General features: G+C 29.2%; 1 protein-coding gene across 3 annotated transcripts in view; it reads right to left on the bottom strand.

The window, feature by feature from the left end:
• The window catches only part of LOC129972142 (fatty acid synthase-like), a 74,893-nt gene that overhangs the window by 36,218 nt on the left and 18,055 nt on the right, over window positions 1–20,620 (bottom strand). The window contains exon 1 of one of the 3 annotated variants that reach the window (XM_056086156.1): window positions 4,201–4,259. The exons of the other annotated variants lie outside the window; for them this stretch is intronic. The gene's annotated coding sequence lies outside the window, so the exon portion shown is untranslated. Of the gene's footprint in view, window positions 1–4,200; window positions 4,260–20,620 lie in introns of those variants that run through there. 3 annotated transcript variants of the gene reach the window in all.

The following is a 20,620-nucleotide window of genomic DNA, read 5'->3' as shown; positions in this document are numbered from 1 at the left end:
CGAAACATTTTAGGCCCCTTTTTATACAGATAATAGTATCAATAAAAATGCAAAAAAGCCATAAAACATCTGCCCCGCAGTCAATAGAGAACAGTCAAGAGACTTTTAAAGGATTATTTATGTTTTTGAACAAACAGATAACAACCAGGGAAAAATAAACGTAAATGCTTAAAAAATAGCATATAATGTGTTTTTTTTGTTGTTTTTTTTTCCTTCCTAAGAAAGGGCAACTGCTATTCTGGTTTCGTAATATGAAATAAAACCTTTTAAACTCTTTAAAGAAGAATATCATTTTGATGATAGTAATAGCTAATTATATTTATTTTCTCACTTAAAGCATTATTATCCAGTGAAACTATCAGGGTTTTCAGATGCTAAAACGGAAACGAATTATTTTAAATGCTTTATCCAGGGCAAAAAATAAATAAATAAATAAAAATAAAATAAAATAAAAAAAGATTATTCTTTTTTCGTTTATCGTTTTCTTCTATTCATATAGACATTACAGCTACATATAAAATGGATAAATTACTGATTTTTTGTTCAAATTTTATACAAACCCTTGAAATATACCTGCAATACCAATACTTAGATTAGAAGTTGTTTTTTTTTAAATTTTTTTTTTTTTTTTTTTAGTTTTTGTGTTTCTATATATAGTTATATATATAAGCATTCATTTTTATTTGGTTCTCAGATTCGAATCTTAAATCCAAAATTTCAAATAGTTTTTTCCATTTTGTAAATTACAGGTTTCACATGATAGATAAATAGACATAATTCCAGAAATTGCTATTTCCGCGTCAAGGCGAGGAAAATAAAAAAAAATGGTTATTAAAATTTAGAGGATGTATGTGTGTGTTTTTGACGATCATAACATATTCTCTCTGGCTACTTTTTAAAGGAGAAAGTAGTGAATTAAAAGAATATAAGTCCTCAAGATACTTAATAAGATTACGTTTCTTACATATTTATCATATTTAGATAGCGTCAACATGAATAAAATTAACCAATTTGTTTCTTAATTTTTGAGTATTACAATTGACTCTGAGTTGAAGATTGAAACAGCAAAACGGATTACACACACTACTGATTATTGTACACACATGCAGGCTTCAGGCATAGATGCCCTGAATTATAATTTGTGTCATGTAGATAATAGTCACACGAATTTCACAGTTTATTGATATAGTATTATTAATAGACCCAGTTTAATGACATATATTTATTAATAATAATTCCTTTTTTCTAGACGTAATAGACATAATTCCATTACATCTATTTCATTCACAAATTACCAATTATTCAAGTCGTAGTATGCAAGTCCCAAACTTGCGATGAGTTGGTAGTTTTGTAGTATGCCGTAGTTTCTTACATTTTTCCCGTCTTTTTTCCTAAAAAATATTTCTATTAATAGATTAAAAAAGTGTAAAAGAAGTGCAAATTGGTAGATTGAAGTAAATATTGACACCCTCCTTATTTATTTATTTTTAATTAATTTATTTTCATTTATAAATCACGCCAATGCAAAAAGAGTAAAGCTTGAAATGGAATATTGTATTGAAGTAATCTAATACGTTGAGTGTAGAATTTTCCTGTTTTTTTTTAATATTGCCACATTTAAAATAAAATAAAAATGAAATCGGTTTTACTACTAAATATAGTGACGCACAAAAAAATCACATTTTTTGAATAGTAAAAACTTTATTCCTACAAGCAAAAAGGGATTTTTTTTTTTTTTTTTATTCAAACAGACGAGGTCAGTAGTAAATGTACATTACGAGTTGTGCTCTTGAAATATGAAGTTTACTATTCTCATTTACACGCAACGCAAACGAAATATCAGTCAAAACACTTTTCTCTTCGAATATGTGAATTGTTTTTCATTTTCTCTATTCTACGAAAGGCTTTGAACTCTCGGGAGAAAGAAAAAAAAAAGGGGGGGGGGGCTCACACTGACAGCAAATATCGTGACAAACGGTAAGCAGAATGGACTGAACCGTTTGAAACGTATTTGTGATTTCGGAAAATATTTTTTGCAAACCGCTTTTAAACGATTTTTTTTGTTTTGTTACTCCCAAAACCAATTTTTATTTTATTTTTCTTATTTTTTTTTAAAATCTAGTGAATTTGGTCTTAAAAATTTTTACTAACTGAAAAAATCTACACAAAGTCAAGCTCAAGTGATCTACCGTCTAACTAGTCGTTTTACTGTGATGAGCACGTCCTTTTTCCTCTAGTGATTTTTTCAATTAAATTCTAAATTAAACTGCCGAGGTAATGTGACGTAAATCACTTGAACAGGAATAAACAACATTGAACATTATCAACAGAAAATGCAGTATTTATTATTTTCAAACTGCATTGGCGGATTTCGGTACTTTGCGGCCTTATGTAGTGCACATTATGAGGATCTTGTTTTAATAACTGGCAAATTTCGCTCCATATTTCAAAACATTTTTAACATAATGATTTATTTTAGGTTAATCTTTTAATTAATTATACAAACTTTGCAACAAATTATTTTTTAATTTTTTTTTTTTTTTTTTTTTTTTTTTACAATTAAAAGTATTGCTATCCTTTATTTTCGGATTCTAAAACCCTCCACGCTTTTACGCATGCTTTAGGATATGTTTATTTAGTCACAATATGAGTGAGAGGACAGATGAAAAGAGGAAATGGTTACATTTAACCATAACTCGGATATATAAGCCTACTTAGGAATCGTAAAAACTGCAACTCGTCATATTATCAGAAAAAGATATTAATTCATAATACAATATTTTAAAACAACTTTTATTTACTATGATAGGTGGGAAATTAAATTATGATGAAAAAATGGATGATCTCTGTTATTTAAATTTAATGATTCATGCTTTTACAAAATAATAAAAAAAAATTTCAGGTTAAAACTCTTACTTTATGTGTTGTTGAATTTTTTGATGACATTTTGAGATTAACAAATGCAGATAATCTGAGTAATATTTATTGATATTATATAAAAAAATTTCGTACCAACGTCGAAAGTTTTTTGCCAATTGAACTAACTAAATAAGCAATGAATATACAATTCTGAGATGCAATAAAGTAGCGCAATTAGAAACGCCACGACTCTCATATACATGTGGAAAAAAACAGAACGAAAAAGAGCGAAATTAAGCTCAAAGAATGAAGAATTCCATCTCACCCCTTAGCGTGGTAGAATCGTTGAAAAATGGTAGTCTCGGGATACTGAAAACGACTCCTAGATGCTTTCTTACAAGCATTTATAAGCATTCGTTATTTTACAAGTGAAATAACAAATTTCACAAATGCCAATTATTAACTCTTTCCGACTGGTGCCACTGCTGTGGTGGCCTTAAATATATCGGTTAATCATAAAATTTGCATACAAAATTTAAAAAAAATAGTGTATTTCTCAAAAGTAAATTAGACCATTTATTTTTTAAATTTTAGACACAAATTTTATGATATACTGACTTCTAGAAGAACATGAAAATATTGCCACTGCAGCTGCACCGATCGCAAAGGGTTAAAGCTGGTTGAAAATAAAGAATTTATAAAATAACTATTTCAGAATTGATAACATTAAACGATGTAGTGATCATATTAAACGAATATTTTTGTATACTTTTGAATACGCTATTTCGGAATCAGAGATTTTTGATAATATAAAGCGAATCGTAACGTTAACCATGATCACATAAAGTGGCGTCCATTGCATTTCTCAAAGAAAAAAAATATCAGTTTTACTGAATTTATATCAATAAACAAAACAGAGAGAGAGAAAAGAATGATAAAAACCAAACATTTCATTATTTTTATGAAGTGAACGTTTTTATTTCTATTTAAAATAATTTGAATGCAAAAGAAATTTTCAAAAAAATCATCAGTTTTTCAAAATGCCATTAAAAAATCAAATGGTAAATAAAAATGAAAGTATCGTCAAGAAACCACTGAAATAGAACAGAATAAAGATTTAAACAAACAATTTTGTGAATTTTGAATTAATAACAGCATGCAGGTATTACTACCACTAGTGGGACTTTACCTCTGAAATCTTTTGAAATTTATACTAGAACCAGACATGTTTTGAAAAAAATCTTCAGATATTATTAAATTGCCTTAAAAATTCTATCTGATCCAGAAAAACATTAAATTTCTACCATACAATAAATATATGAAAAGGGAGAACAAACTTACAAGATTAAAACAAGAACGATCGCTCTGAAACGCAAGCAAACGGAGATTTGTTCTTCTGCAGGAATGATTATTGCATTTCCTTTCAAGAAAGTGGAGCCAAGTTTAAACGGATGCTGAAATCATTGGGTGACCTTGTTAAAAATAACAGTATAGGTCGTATTACTCACAAATACCTTAATTTCTTAAGAAAGCTATTTTGTAAAATAAAAACGAAAAATAAAGTCTTTGAATTATGTACTCAATCTGCTTTAGGAAATCAATCTTATAAATCGTTTGCTTCTCATAAATAAACGAATTTTGTGAAATCTGTATCGATTGCATTTGAAAGCGTTTTGAAATCTGTGTCTCCTGGCGAAAAATTTTTGTTTGGCAGACGTTTCCATGACTTTCAAAATAATTTCAAAACACATCACGTTGATCAAGTAGAGTTAATAAGATATCGATTGCAATTTCTATTAAATTCATGGACGTAACATTTGATTCAATGTAAGGTGTTATTGGAAATAAAAGTATTTTTTTTTAATCCAGAAAATGCTTAAAAATTTACGGTTGTAAATTTGAATATTATAACTGATATTTGTCCTGGTTTTATATGTTACAATTCTGAATAAATATTCATTTCCATTTCCTTGTGGTGAATGGAGTATTTATTGAAAAAGAAAATATTAAAATGGTCAAAATATTCAGTTTCAAAATTTTGATGAATCTTCACATTCAGATATCTCTGAATAAAATTAAAAAAAGAAACAAACAACACCAAAAAAGAGGGAGTGGCCTCCCTCAAACTCTTTCACATATTCCCAAATAAAGGTTTATTCCTCTTCCTTTGGCATGAAAATTATGACCTTGCCCAAGGTCATAAATGCCATGAGTACATAGAATTTTATTTTCAGAGATTCGCACATGAGCGCTTTTTGCTTCATAGTATAATAAAAAAAATCAAGTATTCTTTTTCGACGCCATTTTGTAAAAGGATTGAAAATAAAATTAGTCACAAAAGCTACAATTTTAGTAATAAGATCACATACCGAATTTCAATTATTTAAGTGGCAGCGCTTTTCAATTTTCCCTTTATATGCGTATAAATGTAAAAGCGACACAGTCACTCCAGATTTGATTCAAAATTTATCAGATCCATACTATAGACAATGAAATTGGATATCAAATTTCATCTATCTAGCTCTGTGTTTTGTAGTTATTCTATTCATTTGTTTTGGTTCAAAATATGCACAAAGCTTTTTTGAATTATCACGCTCCTAAAAAGACTGGAATAATTAAAACCCAGCTGGAGTAGTCTCTCCAAAATTTTCTCGCATACTCACTAATAAAGATATTATATTCCAACCGCAGCAAAATAATTATGGATTTATGATAATGCAGAGAACGCGCAAAATGGTATTGGCTTACAATAGTAATGAAATGTCGGTCTTTAGTGGGAATTTAGCATTTTTACTGAATCTATCATGTGATCGTTGGTAAGTGTTTTGGTGATTAATCTTTCGTATGCTGTTGATAGTAGCCGGAAACTGAATTTGTGCTTTAGATGCTTTATCCCAATTGTAGTCACACGATCACATACTAAGTTATATGTTTCTGAAGGTACAAACCAACAGACTTTCGACCCTTTATTGGATTTCGCTTAAAATTTTGAAAGGTATCTACGATAGAGGTGTTAAATCTATGCACCAAATTTTATTCATATAAACTCTGTTCGTTTTCTAATTATCAAGCTCAACTGTAATCGAACAACTGAAACTCTCTCCGAACAGACTTTGCTAAACATTTAAAAGAAAGCTACAAATTTGGTGTAAAGACTATATACCAAATTTCATCCATTTTGGTCAAAGTATATTTGAGTTATCTGTCAAAAATAGACAGATATTTCTCAAAAATGAGTTTTTGGAACTCAGGAAGGTCTAAAACGTGAAGATTCGTCAAAATTTGGATTTCGAATTTCCTGACGATAGCAATGTTTCTTACACGAGAAAGTAAAAAACATTTTTCCGATACATGGAGAAATCTAGAACTTGATTTTTTTTGATGATTATAATACTTTCTTTTATTATACAAAAAATTCAGGTATGCGAAATCTATTATTTGGTCTAGGAATTAATTCGTGCGGTTTTACAAGAGATGGCGTAACTAGCTTATTGTCCCATAGTTTCGTTTGTTCAAACATGCATTTAAAACTACTGTTATTGCGCATCTAGTTTAGTATATGCATTTAGTTTAAGCGTAAACAACAACAATTTTTATTCAACTGAAAATGTCAAATTTTGTGCCTGATAAAGTGATTTTACGGGAGGTTCTTCTTCATTACTTTAACATGAAGAAAAGTGCTACCGAAAGTCATCGTATTTTGGTGGAAGTTTATGGTGACCATGCTCTAGCTGAGCGAACGTGTCAGAAGTGGTTTGCACGGTTTAAAAGAGGTGATTACGACTTGGAAGACCAAAAACGACCTGGACAGCCAAAAAAATTTGAAGATGAAGAATTAACATTGCTCAATCAGGATTCGTATCAAACGCAGGAAGAACTTGCAAAATCATTAAGAGTTGATCAAACAACAGTTTCCAAACGCCTCAAAGCAATGGGAATGATTCAAAAGATGTCACATTGGGTTCCATATGAATTGAAAGAAAGAGACGTTGAAAGAAGAAAAACCGTTTGCGAAGTGCTGCTTCAAAGACAGAAAAATAAGGGGTACTTGCATCGGATTGTTACTGGTGATGAGAAATGGATTTATTACGAGAATCCTAAACGAAAAAAAGCCTGGGTAATGCCAGGTGAACCAGGTCCATCACAACAGAAACGAAATATTCACTGTGCAAAGGTTATGCTGTGTATATGGTGGGATATGAAAGGTGTGATGTACTATCAGCTTCTGAAACCTGGTGAAACTATTAATGGAGAACGTTATCGACTTCAGTTGATGCGTTTGAAACAAGCTCTGGCCAGAAAACGACCAGAATGGGATAACAGACATAATAAACTTATTTTTCAACATGATAACGCTCGATCACATGTCGCAAAACCGGTCAAAACATATTTGGAAAATGTCGGATGGGAAGTGTTACCCCACCCGTCGTCTTTACCAGACATTGCTCGCCTTCAGATTACTACTTGTTTGATTGCATGAATAACGATTTGCTTGGACAGCGGTTCACTTCTTCAGAAAATATTGAAAAATGGATCGCTGATTGGATCGCTTCGAAAAGTAAGGAATTCTTTCGACACGGAATTCGTATATTACCTGAAAGATGGGAAAAAGTAGTGGCTAGCGATGGACAATATTTTTGATAACGTATTTATACATTTTGCTTTTGAAATAAAGCTTCAATTTTTTATTAAAAACCTTAATTAATTCCTAGACTAAATATATAATTAAAAAAATTGAAACTGTTAATTGAAATCGTTAATTAAGACTAAAACCATTAATTAAAATTTTCAGATTTGTATGAAATTTTAGTTTCGATTAATACCAGAAACGTTATGGTTATTACAGACATTTGGAAATGAGCACCCAAAGCACATATACTTCATTATATTGAGCAGAACGAAATACGAAATACGTGCGCATGCATTAAAGTCGATGAGTAGGCAAAAAAAGGCATTAATGCTTTCGGATTTTCCCTTGACTATCGAGGATCTGTCGCCTTCCTTGCGTGATACATTCAGAGCCTACAGACTTTCATAACTAGGATTGAAAAAAACAGAGTTAGATTTATATTTGAAATTAGAAAGTAGAATTCTCCCAATAATTATATAAATTTAAAAAAAAATAGCAAAAAAAAAAAAAAAATGTGTTATGGGAGTGGACCCATTCCTATTACAAACTGATTTTTCTTTTTTATTATTTTTTTTATTTCGTTATTTTTGAAACTTGCTTTAATATACATTACTGAATTGGTAAAGAAATTAAATAATTGATTTTAATTTCTTGTAAGTAATTGATTTTAAATGCTAAACGATTTTAAATGCTAATTGATTTTAAATGCTATGGAACTTTATTGAGTCAAAGTAAATTTCTTGAATTCAATTTTTTTATTACTTTCTCGTATACGAAGCATAAAATAAATATTGTAATCGTCAAAAAATTCGGAATCCAGATTTTGACGAATCTCAAAGTTTCAGACTTCTCCGCATCCGAAAAACACATTTTTGGCATTATGCCTGTCTGTCAGTATGTCTTCTGTGAAGAAGGTGACTAAAAAATGCTTTTGGCTGGACGGCTGAAATTTAGTGTATGGAGTATTGAACGAAAATGATGAATTAAATTCACTGAAGAAAGTCTGCTTATCTGGCGATACTTTTGGCGAACTAATATTTTATATAAAAAAAATGTTCCACTCTTCTGCAGCCTAAAGGTTGAGTTATGACATTCTAAATATTACTGCTGTAGACCTTTTCAACGGCTCTCGAATGAAATATTATCCAATCAACGTACTACATTTCCTCAAGGAGGTAGGTAACTGATATAAACAATGGAATTTAACGTTTCAAAATTTACTTAGTACTTAGTACTCAGCTTTGATTCAATTAGTCATATTTCTCTAAATATGAATAATAGAACCGTTTGACTTATTTCGTATATTTTCAGCTATCTATTTTTTAATGTCATGTTTTGATGTAACAAGAAAAAGAAGAAAATTATTCTGAATAATCCTCAGACGATGATGACGTCACTTGAGAATGGCTCATAATCAAATAACGTGTCCCATCGCGTTCACCGGACTAGTGGGAGTATCAAATTAGAAAAAGTTTTCTGTTGTCTATTATTTTTTCTTGCAGCTGGTTGACTGATTTACATGTCAGAAGAACTCGTATATAATTGTATTTCAATATTTATAAAAAACAATTATATAGTTAAACTCGTTAATTTCTTCAAAAAAAAAAAATAGTAGTCAAATGCCTTTAACGAGTACCTCGTACAACGAGCAAAACAAAATAAAAAACAGCAACCGGCTTACGAGCGATGTTTCGCAGAACGAGTGGAAGAAAAACTATAACATCACAAGTTGGATTGCCTTTGTAAGAGTTTGTATTGAGCGCTTATTTGACGAAAACCCTTATATCTACATGTATTACCGCTTGGCCGTATAGCTTTGTTCGAATGAGATTTCAAGGGGTCAAGTTTAGTTTAGTTATATTAACGTCCTGTTTCAAAGCAACATTAGCGCTATTTTGCGACAGCCTCGTAACTTTGATCAGATGACGAGGACGATATCTGAGCTGGCACCCCTCTCTCCACACCACGCCACATCAGCGGGAGGACGTTTCTTCAGGACGTTTAACCAGACCCGCTTACACGACAGTCCTTTGGTGGAATCGGGTGCCGAACCTGAAACCCTCCGGTTCCGAAACCGAGACCTTACTACCAGGCCACCGTGGCCTTTCAAAGAGTCAAAGCAAATACGTGTAATCGATAAACTGTGTCTGGCCAAGATTATGGGATTAGAGATGGACAGCATCGACATCAATGAGCTGGAGGGAAAATATAGCCGGAACTATCTGAGAACTTATTAAAGTACATTCTGTGTCACAACAAAAAGCTGAGGACGAGATTTAGCCAAGAGAGGAAGAAATAATAGATGAAATAGAGCAACAACCGTCTAGTGAAATTAGGAAGATGCTGAAAACATGAAAAATGATTGTATAGCACATTCAGAAGCATCATCCTTATCTAAGTGTTATGTCTATTGAGCAATAACGCTGTGTCTGATTTTCACAAAATTTTTAAGGATAGTCAAAAATAAATATATTTGCACAATTTTTTTTTTGTTGTTAAAAAAATTCCTGCTTTATAAATAATAAGTTACATAATTGTAAATTTGTTTGAATATTTTTTTTCGGATTTGAACACATCAACTTGTTTCATATGGATACGTGGGGATTTTTTTTTTTTTTTTTTTTTTTTGTAAGCGAGATATTGAAATTAACTTTCTTGCAAGGGATTCACAATTAAATGCTTTGTTGTTTTAATTTTTAGTGACATTTGTATTTAAAACCTGCTTATATATATTATTAAACTAAAATCCATAAAAATATTCGATTTGGGATTGAAAAGGGAATGTCGAAAGTTTTGTTATCTAATGATCTCTATCAAATTTAATCCAATTTCGAGAGCAATATGAATCCCAAGGAGAATCAATTTTAACTTTATGTAACCATTGTATTAGAACGATGTTTCTATAGAGCAACTAAATAGCTGACGATACTTTAGCAAGGGGAATTCCGAATATTCATATATCGATTAACAGTTTAGCTACCGCTTGGGCGTTCGCTGATGTCTGACCACACCTACATTGAAAATATCGCCTGATTCAACTTTCGTTTATGGAATTGCTATTTGGAGTATTGAAGAAGTTGCATAAAAAACTCTGAACAAAATTGATGAAAGCAAAGGAACATATTTCATAGTTAATTAGACAATAAAAATATCGAAAAAGAGAGGAATATATTTAGTTTTATGTTCAATGTAAGAAATCTTTTTTTATAGTGATAATAGTGACGACTTTTTTTATAGTGACGTAGTGCATGCTTTATTATAATTGTAATACAATTAGATGAAATTGCTTACAAATTTCGCTCTCTAATCCAAAAAACTGTATTTTAATAGGAAACATTTTTCTTTTTCCGATCTTTTTGTTCTGCAATTTTTGAAATTGCGTCATTAAAATTGAAATTTTCAGCTGCACTATCAATTGACAAAAATGTCTAAACTAGAAACTTAAATTAAAAAAAAAAACCCTTCTAACTCAAGTTTTCCTTTACGTCTATCAAAATCTACCCATAATATCTTTAACCATCACATAATGTGGCCTGCCTTACCTTATAACAAGACGCAAGGGAATTGTTAAATTTACTATTTTTCTTAATTTCATTTTTCAAGCAGAGAAAATCCCTGTTACTTGTGCGTAAAATCTACTGGAGCGCCTCTTATGTTCTTTTTTAATTTTTCCTTTCACTAAATCTCACAAAAATCAATCATGGATTTCATTATATAAATTACCAAGTACTTAAAATCAACTTCTCTCCTCAATTTCAGTTAAAATGTCAAGACCTTAAATAATATTGCTCCGGATTTTATTACATTGTAATGCCTCTACTACTCATTCACTCTTAAAAGTTACAACTGTTGTAAAAAGTCTCTGCTACTCACTCCCAAAAGTTATACCTGTTGTAAAATTTTTCTACTACTTATTTACTCTTAAAAGTTACAACCGTTGTAAAATGTCTTTACTACATATTGGCTCTTAAAAATATTACCAATCTTTACTTATAATTTTTATAGAGTATTTTTAATTTGAGCAAATAAGGAATTTAAGAAATTTTTATTTGTATATAGTGTTATTGAAGTTAGACTATTTTTTTGAATTAATAATGGTTGTACAGTTAAAATTCTAAAGAAAAACGAGAGACAGAAAGATAGATTCAAAACTACAGCCATAACACTGGTGTATGATTTGTTAATTTTGATTCGTCGGTCCCTTTTCGTATAGCTTGACTGCATCAACTGTTACATTATAGTTACATTATATACTTAACTAATTCGATACCATGTTATTTATAGACGAAATGCCAGCCTAAAAAACACTATACGTTTTGAAACATGTTAAAGCATTAATAGGTAATAAATCGAAAAAAAAAGAATACATTTTTGCCTTATTAGTCGAATGTAAGCTCCTAAAATATTTACTCTAATTATTTACAATGCTTCTATTTGGTAACATGCGGTTACATAAAGGGAAATCACAATTACAAATTTTAAAAAAATCATTTTTGAAAAATTTACAAAATTTTTTTAAAAAAAATTGTATGGAAATAAGATTGAGTCCCTGGAAAGCTAGCGCAATGAATTTTATTAGATTTAAAAATGATTTTATTGCGATTATATTGAAGTCATTGAAGAAAATTTTGCCTAATTTTTAATTAAGAAAAGATTTAGATAAAATCTTTTAATTAGCACTTATTAGCCAACTACAATTCTCTGAAACAAGTACAGTCCAGCAATATAACTTTTGAATGTTCTGAAAAAAATTTTTAATGCTTGATAAATATTAAAGAGATATATTAATTCAATCTATATTTAGTATTATGTTATACAGTAAATGTCGATCCATCGTGTAAAAAAATATGTCGTCTCAAAAATGCTGCTCTCAAAAACATTACCCCAAAATAAAAATAATTCGATCACTGTTTCGTCTTCACATAAAATCGATAGCGACGAAAAATAAAGCACAGCAGAATGGCCTCATCTTCAGAGAAAATGAAAAATCGACACGCTTTTTCCAGAGGCCATAAATAAGAGCTGCCAAAAAATAAAATTTTTATGTTTCTTTCTGGATCAGCCTACGCGTGCAGGAGTTGCAAATTAATCCACGGAGCAAAACCTCGGTGCACAAGCGATTTGTGAGCCAGCTCAAAGGATATAAATTTCAAAGCCTGAAAACGTCAATACTAGTGGCGAGCATGCGCAGTAGAGAGGAGGAAGATTCAGCTAGTTGTCAAAGGAAGTAAAATTGCAAATGATTAAATTCGCTCGCTTAGTTAGCGAAGCAAAAAATTAAATAAGATTATAAAGTCTAGATCTAACATACGAATATGATAAAGTTATTGGACTTGATTCGTCTGTCTTTATGTTATCATTAAAATTTATTCTTAATTAAAGGAAAAATAATGTGCAGACTAAATTGTATTTATTGTCATTGCATGTATAAATGTTATGACTAAAGGAATGAAGAGTATAGCAGAAAAATGCACTCAAATTGCTTATAAAAATTTATTAAAATTAGAGAAAAATTGCAAATATCATAATAAAGCTGATTATTTGAATTTTACAGTGTCGTAAAAATGATTTTTATGCAACAGTATGCTCCAGAAATATGGAGGAAAATTTTTAAAATTTATATTAATTTTTTTATTTAAAATTTCAAGGAATCTTTTTCTATAAGTTTATCCTTTTCTTACACTACCTAAGAAGTAATGACGGCCAAATTTGGCAATTCTGTATGCCCTTTTGAACGTTTTGGAAACTTTAGTGTATCATACAAATCACGACACAATTTATATATAGTATCCAGTCTACAAGCATTATTATGTCAAAATAATTTTTGTTAGTTTTCATTTTAATTTAGACTTAACTTTAAAAGTTAATATTAAGGATCAACTTTAACTAAATGATATTAATTTATAGTGTAAAATAATTTATTTAAAAAAGTTAATTAATTAATATTATTAAATAATTATCATGTTTTATTTTTCTCTTTGATACAATCCTTATAGATTTGTATTATACAGTACAATGTATTTTAAACGTGTGCATATGAAAAGAAATAGCTGTCATTCGAAACAATAAACTACACTTTATTACTTTAAATGAAAATCTAGTCCTTTTCGGCTATTTGCCAATTGTTTGCCAATCTTATTAAAAATTTAAAAAAAAGGTGCTATTCTACATTATACTTGTACAATAAATATAGGCCAATCTGAATTATTAAAAATAAACGCCAAAAGTGGCGAAATCGATCCAGTTGTTGAAGCTGAAAGCTGGGTCAAAATTTTATTTAGCGATACCTCTCATATATGAAAGACAATGAGAGACAGAGGATCAATGATATCATTTGTAGAAGGACATGAGTTTTCATATAAAATAAATATTAGCGAAATCGGTACAGTAGTTATGGTAGGTGGCCTCTGCTAAGTTTTCCTCGGTACAGAATGTTCTGAGAAATAATGTTTTTAGCGACTTTTTGGAAATAACAGCTAGTACATGGCTAAGCAGCCATTGTTGACATATCTAGATGTCATAAACTTTCGCATAAAATAAAAGTGACGAAATCGGTACAGTGACCGCGATAAAAAATTTGGTTCATACTTCTAATTAAATATATATAGATAATAATAAATTAATGGATTATTCAAATCTGGTTGTCACAGATTTATAGAAGAAAATATCATGCACATCGGAAGAAAGATATTTAAGAAATAAAAAAAATAATAATTTCACTACATTTTAGATATAAATTTATCATAACATCAGAAATTTTATTTCCTTGCTCTATCCGTAAAATTCACGATCAAAATTAATCACAAAAAGTGGATTCAAACAAATAGCAATCCACAAATAGGAAATATATATATATATAAATTCGAATACATAATTAAAAAATGCCGAAAGAAAATATTAACATTACCATTCAATTTTGTCCTTGAATCAGCATAAAATAATAATAATTGCAGATCTCAGCTCATTGACCTTTATTATTGATTCATGCTTAGGTCGTCTATCCGTGTACCGACAAATCAGTCAATTTAGATATAAAAAAAACTCTCACAGTTTCCAGGCGCCAGAACAGAATTGAGAATTTCACATCCGTTGATGACATAGATCGGAAGAGCGGGGATACATTTAACTAGAATAAGATTTTAATTTTGACTTTTCTACTTTTGATTAGGGTAAGCGAAATAAGAGCCATTGCTACACATAGTACAGATTATTTTATCTTAAGGCTTTTCTTTATTTTTAATCAATAAAACAATTTAATATAGTTTATGTACTGAATATTATGCGAGTACATTCATAAAAAGAATTAATAAGAAATATAATTACAGCAGTCGTCACTTGCAAAAATCAAGAATGTATTGAAACGAGGAACGTATCCAAATACATAGAAAATCCACTGGTCCTTGTGATCAACAATTCGCTTGATGTGATCGATTTAGTTGTCCAAGCGATTTGGCATGAAGAAGTGTTTTTAGAACTAGTCAAGAGAATAATCTTGATTCATTGAAAAATGATCAGACCTTTCCGAAGAATATTCTGAGAGCTGGCTCAATGTTGATATAAATTAATAGACAGCTGAAGAAGGAACAATTTATTATGCGCCGATGAATCGAACAGACGACGGCATACAACATGTGGACAATGATGATGAAGAGTAATCACTATCAACCTTCAAAACAGTGCAAGCTCTTCGACCCTTAAGAAGATCATTCAGTCAGTTTTGATGCCTGGGTTGCTTAGTATGGAGGTGTTATCAAGGCTAATCAAAAGAATGACCCTGGTTCATTGTAAACTGACCTTTCCGAAGAAGATTAAGAGATCTGCTTCAACACTGATGTAAACTGGCAACAGCTGAAAAAAAACTATGGAACAAACAATCTGCCATGCACAGATGAATCGAAGAGATGAAGGCATATATCTTGAAGACGATGACAATGAAAAGAGCCCAGAAGAGAATCGAACATCAGCTCATGAACATACATCTTCGACCCTTAAGAAGATCAGTTTATCACCAAGCCGAATCTTTTGCTGGACATTGATTCAATTTCTATGAGTTTGGATTGCCAAATCATCAATTTACAATATTTCGAATGAAAATTGTTTATTGAGTTTAATTATAGCATTAAGATATAACGTAAATCATCAACCAATTTTTCAATTGAAAATTGATTATTGAGTTTATTTATGCCACTATTACATAAATTGATTTAATTTAAGAATTTGGATTGCCAAATCATCAAATTTCATTTTTCAATTAAAAATTGATTATTGTGTTTAATTATGTCACTACGATTTTCAGTAAATTCATTCAATTTCAATGAGTTTGGATCGCCACATCATAAATTTTCAAATGAAAATTGATTATTGAGTTTAATTACGTCACAAAGATATTACGTAAATTGATTGAATTTCTATGAGTTTGGATTGCCAAATCATCAATTTTCAAGTTTTCGAAGACGAAACCTAGAGCTAAGCCAACATATAATTTGGATAAATAATTTATACTATCACTGAATAAGGGAATCCAGAAAAATGCTTTGTGAGATATTTTTACTTTCTCCTGTATCAAGTACAGGGAAAGTATTGTAATCGTCAAAAAATTCGAACTCGAAATTTTAACTAATCTCCATGTTTTAGACTTCCTTGAGTTCGAAAAACATATTTTTGGCATCATATTTGCCTCTCTGTCTGTTTGTGACAAAGATAAGCTAGATTGCTAAAATTCGGTTTTTACATCAAATTTGGAAATTTCTATTAAATTTTGAGCAAAAATCAATTTTGAGGATATCTGTGTGTATTCAAATATAAGTTAATACGATAACTACAAAACAAACATACGCCTAAAATATGAATTCTATTTTCGGTACTATTATTGAGAATTATCGCCAAATAATTCGGCAAGAATGATGTCATAAATTCAATAAAAATGCAAAATTCATGCCAAAAGTTAATATTTTATAACTGTTGTACGCCAATGCCATATAAGGCGTTCTCTGGCATGACAAATTGATTACAGAATATACGAGAAAGTTTTGGGGAGACCAATTCCGAAGGGTATTTTTAAAATAAAGATTATCAAAAATTATTGATATACGAAAAGAATTAAATAAAAATATTACAAAGTAGTAGGTGGAGTGTTAAAATGTTCTCGTAGCAATATAAATAACAATACGAACTCCGATTTTTGATAATGAAACACATGACTTACATGAAATATCTTAGAAATCTAGAATATTATTTGGACCGATACGTCAGAATCTCCCGGTCTCACCACAGGAATACTCACAAATACACAAAATCAGCAATTTTGGATATTTTAGGCCTTCTATTTATCAATTCTACACTGAATGTAGAAGAAACAATAAAGCCAAACGATATGTAGCACGAGCAACAAAAAACAAAAAAGTTCCATTGTTCTAAAAGTCATCTTCTATTCTTTCTGATTTTCCGTTCCGTTTGGTTCGAAGTAAAGCAAACAATAATAGCCCAGACAGTTGAAACCAGAATAAAAAAGCATTTTTTAAAAATCTGATGGAATTCTCTGTCGTAATGATTTATACTTATGCAGGTTCTGTTCTAAAAATAGAAAGATCCTGTCTATTCTATTAAGGAAATCAAGTATAGAATTTCGACATAAATATATTTCTTTTTGATTACTTTTGTTTCAAAATGCTGATTCGGTATTGAAGAGTTGAATTAAAAGTCCCTATATTCATTTAGAATTGTTTATAGTTTGAATCAAGAATAGCGATTGAAAAAAAATGAAAATATATTAAAATTTACCGTTTAACTTAATTGCAGATTTCATTAGAACCATCATACGTAAGTTACTATTGATATTCTGCATAAATGTTTTAAAAGAAAAAAAAGAAAGAAAAGAATTACAATCCATTCTTAAATCAGTACAATTTGTTTTGCAGAAAAATATTGATGTTGCCAATAGAGCAGTATTAAAATATAATACCAAATAAAAGAAAATGTATTGTAATTAACTCTATTCACTGTTATTTATTTCTTTGAATCTAATGTGAATACTTTCAATGATTAAACTGCCAAAGCTTGAAGAAAGTCGTATCTCAGAATAGAAGTTTTACGTGTGAACAGTTAATGAGATTTCAAAACATTGAGAAAAGTTTTATGATTCACGTTTAAAAGTGATTAAAATATTACCAATGTTTCTTTCCAAGCGAAGACTTTAGTTTTGAGTATTTGATGCTATTTTTAGATTTTATTTCTGATAATTTAGGCGGCAGCATTTAACAGTGAATGGAAAGTTTTATATTCCATATTTTATCGCACGAAGGAATTGAAACAATTTTAATTGAAGCTATTTTTGGAATGTTTTTGAAAAGAGAAACTACCATTTTTAAAAGCCCATCAAATTAAGTAAAGTGAATTTTTATAAACTGTGTATAGCCTAAAATAGACGGAATGCAAAATTTTTTAGTTAGTAAATTTAAAGATTTTATATATATTTTTTAAACAAAAACTTGTACAATTGTGCACTGAAAACGATTTTTTAATAGGAAATGTTAATTCTTTTTTAATTTCTTTTTATGCTTGGATTTATTAAATTTAAATTATCTTTTCAGAAACTAACATAAAGTGCAGAATAAATGATTTTGTATGGATACAGCGCTTTTTGTGATAATAATGTATAAAATTTTATTTCTTGAAATTATTCAGATAGTTGCAAAAGTTATAAGCATACAATACTATCGTAAGTTTTAGTTTTGCAAGGAAAAAAATAACAATTGCTTAACTTCATAAGTATTAAATGCTGCACTCTATTTAATTATAGTGTAAATTTATTTATAGAATGTAGAATACTTTAAAAATATCACGCATTATCCTATGGAATATGCATTGGGACTAACAGATTATATCGTTTTGATTAATGATTATCATTAAAATTATGTTTTAGTGATAATTAAGTTAGTACTTCGATATTTTGATTTTTTTTATTATAAAAGAAAAAAGTTTACAGAAAAATTATTTCCTGGAAAAGAAAGGATAAAAAAGCAAATTATTTAATAATTTAATTTATTCTAATAAATAACACAATAAAATATTTATTATTCCGAATTTCTTGATTGAAAAATGTTCAAAATCTTTGATAGAAAAGAAATAGAAAAACGTATATTTCAGTAAATCAGTTATTATAGTAATTTTTGGATATCTTTTGAAAATAATAATAAAATATGAAAGATTAATGAGGTTTTCACTTATTGTATTTATCTAATTTTTCTTCCAATTCAAAAAAAATCTAAATTAAAAAAAAAAAAGGAAAACACATCGAAAAAAAAGATTTATTTTTTAAACTTGGAACCAACCAGAACAAGTCAATGGATTGAATTCCGCTGTTGCCATTCTTGAATACAAAAAAATTCTACAGCGATAATATAGGATGCTATTAATGTAATAAATCCTATTAGTATTAATAATAACCGGAAATGATTCATGTTAATATAGATTATTATTCGTAATAAATTATTTAAAATTCCAATTAATATCAATAATTATCGACAGTTACGAATAATAAACATTAATAGCAATGAACGTAACATGTTAACTTGCAATTTGCTTATTATTTCCAATTCAGAATAAAATAAAAAGTGTAATCCTATAATTGAATTAATCAAACAAAATTGACGATTAACGATTCCGTTGATTCTTGCTATTTTATGAAACTGGTAAGAATCCAAATTTTACATTCCTAAACATAAATGGAAAATGTAACGAAAATTTTTGTGCCTATAGAAGACATTTACATATTTTTAGAACTATTCCGATAAGGAATTTTTAAAAAACAAATGCTTTGGAATAAAAATTTCTGGCAACAGCTTATTATTTGAAACGGAAAATATCGTCTGCTACTTTAAAATAGTATATTCTTCCAAAATTTTTCATGCATGCGCTCTGTGAATGTAAGGAAATATTTTTGCACTTTCCGAAGAGAATATTCCTATTCCGTAATTCAAAAATATTATGTAATGTATAGTATTAAGATTTATAAATGCAAAATAAGGATCATTATCAATCAGAAAGGGAGAAACTGTCATTTATTACTTCTACATGAAAAGAAGGAATGCATGAGAAGGTATGTACCTACTGTTTCAAACATTTCTAAATCGAAATTGTTAGTAATAAGAAAAATTCACGAATGTCGAAATCATGTGCAAAATCTTTAAATACATCTATAGAAACAATAAATATAATAATAATAAACCAAAATTTATAGCTTAAAAAAGCCTGAAAAACATAATGTTCGCCACTTTTGACAAGGTATCTGGTTCAACTCACAACACTTTGTAGAACCTTGTATGAAAATTATTTAACCGGAGATAAATGGAAATACATTATCTCTCTTGAAAAAACATAAGTTTATCTTAATGTATGTATGCTATTGAAAATGAAGAGAAAAAAGTACAAAATTTAGTTCAATCAATGCAAAATAAATAAATAAATCAGTAAGGGTTTTATGTTTGTCGCAATGCTTTGATACAAAGGGGAGTTAAAAAAATAAGTTGTGCAAAATAATTATTAAATTAACCCAATGGACTATAAAGAGAAAATTTTACACCCGATATTTAAGAGAAAAATACCATTTCTTTATTTCAATGCCTTTCAAAGAATGAAAATTCATCAATACAAAATTATAAGTGATTCTTTGAAAAGCACTATGCATGTTTTGAAAAAATGATTTGCTATTGCATATATATCTTTCCAACCTATTCCTGCAAAATCATCTGACGCTTAACCTACGGATTATTGTGGCTTTTATTTTCTGAAAAAAAGATTTCTTTCTAAATGGAATTCCACCACAAGTAGCGAATTCTGGAAAATTGCAGAAAAGGAATGGAAATCAATTACACTGTATATTTTGCGAAATGCTCTTTTAGCATTACAACGCAAACTTTTAGTTCAGAAAAAAAATCACTATCAAATCGAACATTTTAAAAAATAGTCTTAATTAATAACTATGTTTATATTTACATTTGACGCAAAATCGAATAGACTTGATGAACTGGTGTTTATTCTTAAAGTAAATTTTTTCGAAATAGCTTTATTGTTTTGATAAAATGAAATGGAATTTTGAGCGAAAACTTTTCTATTATACGTAGTTTAACTCTT

The sequence above is a fragment of the Argiope bruennichi genome, chromosome 6, assembly GCF_947563725.1.
Source record: "Argiope bruennichi chromosome 6, qqArgBrue1.1, whole genome shotgun sequence".
Taxonomy (NCBI): Eukaryota; Metazoa; Arthropoda; class Arachnida; order Araneae; family Araneidae; genus Argiope; species Argiope bruennichi.
The sequence above is the reverse complement of the archived record's forward strand: the minus strand, read 5'-3'. Positions and strand labels throughout refer to the sequence as shown.